Below are 8,801 nucleotides of genomic sequence, written 5' to 3'. Positions count from 1 at the left end.
TTACAGTGTAAAGAAAATAGTCCCAATATCACTAAACCAATACCACTTCCTACAACAAAACTGCTAAGCAAATTCAAATTTCCTCTGCAGTTTTTTTTTTTTTTTTTGTCCTCAAATCCACTAAGATCATACAACCAGAGCACATGGTTCAAAAGTTAATTTAATTAATTGGTTTTTTCTGTGTGGGTTATGTAATTTGATGTATAGTTAGATTTGTTTGTTTCTACTTATATTCAATTTTAGGTTAATTTTGTTTTGTTTTGTGCCATGGACTCAATTGTGCCCCCCACCAAGTCATATGTTAAAGCCCTAATCCCAATTATTATTATTATTATTATTATTATTATTATTATTATTATTATTTAGAGATAAGGCCCATAGAAAGGGTAATTATAATTAAATAAAGTCATAAGGGTAGGGCCCTGATCTGATAGGATTATTGTCTTTAAAAAAGAGATACCACAGAGCTTGCTCATTCTGTTCTATATCTCTGTGGGCGGGCACTGAAGGAAGGAAGGATATGTGACGATGCCACAAGGAGGGTGTCATCTGCAAGCCAGAAAGAGCCTTCTCCAGAACCTGGATCAGCCAAACCCTGGTATCACTTCTAACCTCCAGAACTGTGAGAAAATACATTTCTGTTCTTTAAGTCACCCAGTCTATGATATTTTGTGATGGCAGCCTTTGCCGTGTTCTTTCACATACTGTTTATTTCTTACAAGAGTCTGGGACATCTGCTTCTCAGGAAGAGTAGGGTCGTGGCCAGAATGAACATACAGATGAAAACCAAAAACAATTGGCAAGCATATATGCATCGGATGTCTCTACGTAGATTATGATTATTAATACCTCATAGGACTCTCAGAACAAATCAGACAGTATATGAGATAATTTTTTAGGGAAACCAAGCCTAAATGAGAGGTTAGCCTGAAATATCAGCTGGTCAGTGATAAAACCAGGATTGAAAGTTACATTTTCCCTAGACGCAAAGCTTGTGTTTTAAATGTCATGATATACTACAAGGAATAATAAGAGTTAATAAAGTTTAATAAGAGTTTCAGGGATTTTAATGAGCCTGTAGAAAAACTATTCACTATGCCTTTATAAATAATAGGTAAATATATACACATGTAAATATTTTTCTCATATGCATAAAGAAAAATGAACAGGTTGACTTGGATTTATCTGTATAAAGGCGGGAGCATGATTGAATGCATTGGGAATGATGGCCAATCTTCAATATCAAGACCTCCTAAATGTACCCCTATCTTAGTCTCTTAGCAATGCATCTTTTGAGAAAGAACTCACCCTTAGGTAACAAAGAATTGCTGTATCCAAGTCAGTCCAAGAAAGCTCAAGTTTGCTTCAATTTCTCCCATTTCAGAGAGGTGGGAGAGAGCTGTGATGAGCATGTCAAAACTCACAGTAGAAGAAAAGAGGTTGCATGAGGTCAAACTTTACTGTTGGGAAACATCATCAGGTGGCATGAAAACTCTCAAAAGAGATAGCATTTATAATTAAGATTTTAGACCTGAAGAGCCTAGTTTGGGTCCCTTTCTTGGTATCTGTTGTAGAAGAATTAGAAGTGCCAACATTGATCCAAGAGACGGAGGGACTTAACGTGTCTAAGTCCAAGGCTGCAGTTATCCCCAAGACCAGATCATCTCTACTTTGCCTGAACTTGGCAACAAGAGCCAATAAATCCCCTCCTGTGGTTTAGGCAAGGTGCAGTTGAGTTTCACGTGCAGACCAAGACCCCTGAGTAGTACATACATCACCATTAACTCTCACAATAGCCCATAGGGAAACTTGTAACAATTTTGCAATAAGAAAACTAAATTTTGGATACTGTAAGTAACTTATTTAAGGTGATATACTTAGCAAATGGCAGGTAGGATTTGAACCAAGGTACTCTGAGGCTGAAGCACTTTTCACTAGATTATATCATGGAATACATTGTATATTCAACAACTCTATCAACACAAAGTTTATTTGCCGAAAAAATACAGATTATAACACATGTTTTTTTCCTCACTTCTCAGTTATCATGGAAGAAACAAGGAGAATGTTATTGAGCACCCACCACATGCTAAATGCTTTCAAATATGTGAGGTCATTATCCTTCCCAGCAAACCAGTGAATCATCCCCATGGATAGATGAGGACGCTGAGCCGCAGAAAGTGTAATTAGTAATTATCCATTTACTAATCCATTTACTAATTATCCTGTTACTCAGTAAGTAACAGGACTAAGGTACAATGTCTTCTGAACAGAATTCTGGTGTTCTCTTAACGTTACCAAATTCCTTCTTCCTGGTATAGGATTTGATTGTTTTACCCCAGTTCCACAATTCGAGGTGCTAACAGTCACTGAGTGGCCTTTATCCAGGGAGTAAGTGAGGGCTTATGAGAAACTAAGCAGCTCTATGGACAACTTTCCGTGTTCAACCCCATTCAGTGGTAGAAACTGGTAGAAACCATCATAGCATTTCTGAGCAATTACCTCAAGCTCAGGTGAGAGCTACTCATGACTTTTAATATTCATCAGCAATAATGAATCTACAAAAACCAGAGTGAGTGTCCAGGCAAATAAATTATTTATTTTATATGTTATTGTCCTGGCTAATAAAGTTTACATGGATAAGAACCAATAGTAAAACCCGGCTTGGAAGACCAAGGGTTTTCGCTCATGACCATTAAATATCTTAGACCATTTCTGTGAAATATTTTTATCATTTAAGTTTTTTCTTCACAACAGTATTAGGTTCCAAGTTAAAACATCAACATTTTAAATGCTTGACAAGTTTTCATGAACAGTTTCCCTTGCTCTTATAATGGCCCAGAGACTCACTCTTTGGGGCACTGAAGAGATGGTGAAAGAGCTTTACTACTTCCTTTTGGCGGATTCCAAACAGATTTATCTTTTTCTTCCTAAATACATTTTTAATTTGTTAGGGTATAAACATGCATACAGAAAAGCTCAGAAACCATAAAGTGAACACTTTGATGAATCACCACACATTGAGCACACTCATATAACCAACACCCAGATCAGGAAATACCAGAACCTTAGAATCATGCCCACCTTGGTCCTCCTCCAAGTAACTACCTCTTCTCAAAGGTAATGACTATACTGGCTTTTAATGCAATAGATTTGTTTTGCCTGTTTTTGAATTTAATGTAAATAGAATCATAAAGTCCAATGTATCAGCCTGTAGGATATATAGTGAAGAGTGGAATTTCTAGATCATAAAATATTAATACATTCAGTTTGGGTTGCTGCCACCAATTTTGCAAGCTGGTTGCATGAATTTACATGCTCCAGTAGAGTATGAGCATTCTGATTGCTACAGTTGTCCAGGTTGGTTGTTTGAATTTACAGTTGCCCTAGCAGAGTATGAGCATTCCAGTTGCTCCAGATCCTTACCAATACTTGATATTTCTATCTTTTTCAAGAATTTTAACCATTCTGGTGGGTATGTAGTGATATTTCATAGTGGTTTTAAACTGCATTTCTCCAATGACTAATGAAATTGAGCCTCTCTCATTATGTTCTATGGCCATTTGATTAGTCTCTTCTATCCAGCCTTTAAATGAGGGAAATCCTCAAAATCTTGGTCCTAAATATTCTCTTCTCATCTCATTCTTATATTGTATATTTCAATAACTAATCTTTATCTGCAGCTTGAATTATTTGCCATTTTGCTTTCATTCTTCATTCATTTAATGTACATTTACTTGGGGCACCTGGGTGGCTCAGTCGGTTAAGCATCTGCCTTTGGTTCAGGTCATGATCTCAGGGTCCTGGGATCAAGCCCCATGTCCTGTTCCCTGCTCAGTGGGGAGTCTGTTTCTCCCTCTGCCTCTCACCCTCCTCCTCACTTGTGCTCTCTCACTCTCAAATAAATAAATAAAATCTTTTTTTTTAAGATTTTATTCATTTATTTGAGAGAGAGAGAATGAGAGAGAGCACATGAGGGGGGGAGGGTCAGAGGGAGAAGCAGACTCCCTGCCGAGCAGGGAGCCCGATGCGGGACTCAATCCAGGGACTCCAGGATCATGACCTGAGCCGAAGGCAGTCGCTTAACCAACTGAGCCACCCAGGCGCCCATAAATAAAATCTTTTAAAAAAAATAATGTACACACCTCACCAAAGAACATGGCAAATAAGCATATTAAAAGATTCTCAACATCATATATTATCAGGGAATTACAAATTAAGACAATTAGATACCACTAAAAATACCAGTCAAAATTCAAAACACTGTCAACACCAAATGTTGGCAAGGATGTGGAGTAAGAGGAACTCTCATTCATTGCTGGTGAAAATTCAAAATGGGACAACCACTTTGGAAAACAGTTTGGTGGTTTCTTAAAAACTAAGCATACTCTTACCATATGATCCAGCAGTTGCACTCCTTAATATTTACCTAAAGGAGTTGAAAACACACACACACAAAATCTGGGTATTTATAGCAGCTTTATTCATAATTGCCAAAATTTGGAAGCAACCAATATATCCTTCAATAAGTGAATAGGTAATATTCCATTGTATATATGGACCACATTACTCAGCCATCAGAAAGGATGAATACCCAACTTTTACATCAACATGGATGGGACTGGAGGAGATTATGCTAAATGAAATAAGTCAAGCAGAGAAAGTCAATTATCATATGGTTTCACTTATTTGTGGAACATAAGGAATAGCATGAAGGACATTAGGAGAAGGAAGGGAAAAATGAAGGGGGGGAATTGGAGGGAGAGATGAACCATGAGAGACTATGGACTCTGAGAAACAAACAGATTTTTAGAAGGGGGGGGGCCTGGGTGGCTCAGTCGTTAAGCATCTACCTTCGGCTCAGGTCATGATCCCGGGGTCCTGGAATCGAGCCCCACATCGGGCTCCCTGCTTGGTGGGAAGCCTGCTTCTCCCTCTCTCACTACCCCCTGCTTGTATTCCCCCTCTCGCTGTGTCTCTCTCTGTCAAATAAATAAAATAAAATCTTAAAAAAAAAAAAAGAAGGGAGGGGGTGGGGGGATGGGTTAGCCCAGTGATGGGTATTAAGGAGGGCATGTACTGCATGGAGCACTGGGTGTTACACGAAAACAATGGATCCTGGATCACCACATCAAAAACTAATGATGTAGGGCGCCTGGGTGGCTCAGTTGGTTAAGCGACTGCCTTCGGCTCAGGTCATGATCCTGGAGTCCCAGGATCAAGTCCCGCATCGGGCTCCCTGCTCAGCGGGGAGTCTGCTTCTCCCTCTGACCCTTCCCCTCCATGCTCTCTCTCTCTCATTCTCTCTCTCAAATAAATAAATAAAATCTTTAAAAAAACTAATGATGTATTGTATGGTGACTAACATAACATAATAAAATTTAAAAATTAAAAAAAAATAAGTGAATAGGTAAATAACCTCTGGCACATCCAGACAATGGAATATTATTCAGCACTAAAAAGAAATGAGCTCTCAAGCCATAAAGAGACATGGAGAAATCTTAGATACCATGTTGCTAAGTGAAGGAAGCCAACTGAAAAGGCTGCACACTTTAATAAGATTCCAACTGTATAACATTCGGCTTAAGACAAAACTATGAAGACATGAAAAACATCAGTGGTTGCCAGGGGTTGGGGAGAGGGAAGAATGAATGGGTGAGGTAGAGCACAAAGGATTTTTAGGGCAATGAAACTATTCTGTATGATATTGTAATGATGGATACATGTCATTATACTTTGTTAAAGCCCGAAATATGTGCAATGCCAAGAGTGAATCCTAATACAAACTATGTACTTTGGATGATAATGATGTGTCTGTTCATTCAGTGATTGTAACAAAGGTACTGCTTAGGTGCAGGATGTTGATAGTGGGAAGTCTGTGTGTGGTGAGGGACCAAAGTATGTGTAGGAGCTCTTTGCACTTTCTGCTCAATTTTTCCATGAATGTAAAACTGCCCCAAGAAATAAAGTCTATCTAATAAAAAAGAAAAGGAAGAAAAGAAAAGAAAGAAAAGAAAGGAAAAGAAAAGACTTGGTCCTGTTCTTACATTCTAGTGACAGAAACAGTTGTTAATCAAATAAGAATGCAAATAAATGTAAAACAGCAATTGGTAATTGCTCCAAATGCCACAAAGGTGAGATAGATATATGGTGCTGTGGGGGTTTATTATAGGCATGGAGGTCAGGAAAGTTAATCCTGAGGAAGTGACAACTGATCTGGAATCAAGGGAAAGTAGGGGGTCACTATGAGGATTTGGGGCAGATGGAGTAACATATGCAAAGTCATGTCACATCAAGCATGATATCTATGAGGAAGTAAAGGCCAGGGAGGCCAGAAAATGGAGTGTGCACAGATGATTTCAAAATCATCTTCATGGCTGAGTAATATTCCATATATATATACCACATCTTCTTTACCCATTCATCAGTCAATAAACATTTGGGCTCTCTCCAAGTTTGGCTATTGTTGATAATGCTGCTATAAGCATCAGGGTTCATGTACCCTTTTGAATCTGTGTTTTTGTATCCCTTGGGTAAAAACCTAGTAGTGCAATTGCTGTATCATAGGGTAGTTCTAATTTTAACTTTTTGAGAAACCTCCATATTGTTCTCCAGAGTGGCTGCACCAGTTTGCATCCCCACCAACAATGCAAGAGGATTCCCCTTTCTCCTCATCCTTGCCAACAACTATTGTTTCTTGTGTTGTTAATTTTAGCCATTCTGACACATGTGAGGTGTTTGCTCCTCATGGTTTTGGTTTGTATTTCCCTGATGATGAGTGATGTTGAGCATCTTTTCATGTGTCTGTTAGCCATTTGGATGTCTTCTTTGGAAAAGTGTCTATTCCTGTCTTCTGCCCATTTCTTAACTGGGTCATTTGTTTTTTGGGTGTTTAGTTTGATAAGTTCTTTATAGATTTTGGATACTAACCCTTTAACAGTCTTTTGCAAATATCTTCTCCTATTCTGTAGGCTGCCTTTTAGTTCTGTTGATTGTTTCCTTTGCTGTGCAGAAGTTTTTTATCTTGATGAAGTCCCAATGTTCATTTTTGCTTTTGTTTCCCTTGCCTCCAGCGATGTGTCTAATAAGAAGTTGCTACAGCTGACGTCAAAGAGGTTTCTGCCTGTGTTCTTCTCTAGGATTTTGATGGTTTCCCATCTCAAATTTAGGTCTTCCATCCATTTTGAAACTATTTTTCTGTATGGTGTAAAAAAGTGTTCCAGTTTCATTCTTCTGCATGTGGCTGTCCAATTTTCCCAACACCATTTTGTTGAAGAGACTGTCTTTTTTTCCATTGGATATTCTTTCCTGCGTTGTCAAGGATTAATTGACTATATAGTTGTGGGTGCACTTCTGAGTTCTTTATTCTGTTCCACTGATCTGTTGTTGTGCCAGTACCATACTGTCTTGATGACTACAGCTTTGTAATAGAATTTGGAATCATGATGTCTCCAGTTTTGTTTTTCTTCTTCAGGATTGCTTTGGCTATTTGGAGTCTTCTGTGGTTCCTACAAATTTTAGGATTGTTTGTTCTAGCTCTGTGAAAAATGCTGGTGGTAATTTGATAGGTATTTCATTAAATGTATAGATTGCTATTCAGCCATCAAAAAGAAAGAAATCTTGCCATTTGCACTGAAGTGGATAGAGCTAGAGTATATTATGCTAAGTGAAATAAGTCAGTCAGAGAAAGACAAATACCATACTATCTCACTCATGTGGAATTTAAGGGGAAAAACAGATGAACATATGAGAAGGGGGAAAAGAAAAAAAGAAGAGAGGGAAACAAATCATAAGAGATTCTTAATGTTAGAGAACAAACTGAGGGTTGATGGAGGGAGGTGAGTGGGGGATGGGCTAGAGGGGTGATGGGTATTAAGGAGGGCACTTGTTGTGGTGAGCACCGGGTGTTACATGTAAGTGATGAATCACTGAATTCTACTCCAGAAACCAATATTGCACTGTATGTTAACTAACTAAAATTTAAATTAAAAAAAAGAAAAAGAAAAAGAAAAAAAAATCATCTTCAGTGTTCACCTTTCCTCTGAGGTCTAGACTCCTTTATATAACCAGCTACCTGACATTTTACCTTGCATGTCTTTTGGACCCCTAACCTCTACATGATCCCCTCTCCAAATCTGGTCTCCTTTATGCTTCTCCCTGCACAAAGTTTGGAAGCTTCTCCTAATCCCCTCTACAAAGATCTGTCTCTTTTACATTCCTGACATATTTCAAGGTTGTCCACTTCTCTGCATCTCTATTGCCACTACTGGGATGTGGGCCCACATGGTCTCCTTTTAGGATTCCTGAGCTAGCATCCTGAGTGGTCTCCTCACAGACACCTCTCCTCAGGACACTTTCCACACTGTAATTGGAATGACTTTCCAAAACTGAAGCCTGATTACATCATATCCCTTGCTTAAAACCCAGCAATGATTTCCCATTGCCCTTGGGATAAAGACCAACATTTGTAACCTGGTGTAATACATCATGTATGATCTGGACTTTGCCCACATCTCTGCCCTGTGCTGCACCACCCTCATCCATCCCACACTTCAGTCCCGGAAATCCTCTCCCACCCCAAAGTGCATACCATGCTCCTGCTGCCTTTGCACATGCTCTCTCTTCTCCTGGGATGCTTCCCTCTCTTTGTGGTCATTAAGCACCTACACATCTTTCAGATCTCAGCTCAAACATCCTTGTCCCCAACTCCACCCTAGATCAAGTCCCAGGATCTGCTGTCATCACTCTGACTTCCTTTCCTCCATAACACTTATATCTGTACAATTCTGACAAGTGTCTCT

The sequence above is a fragment of the Mirounga leonina genome, unplaced genomic scaffold (genome assembly GCF_011800145.1).
Source record: "Mirounga leonina isolate KUSES-001 unplaced genomic scaffold, KU_Mleo_1.0 Mir_167, whole genome shotgun sequence".
NCBI classification, from domain to species: Eukaryota; Metazoa; Chordata; class Mammalia; order Carnivora; family Phocidae; genus Mirounga; species Mirounga leonina.
This window is presented reverse-complemented; position numbering follows the sequence as displayed.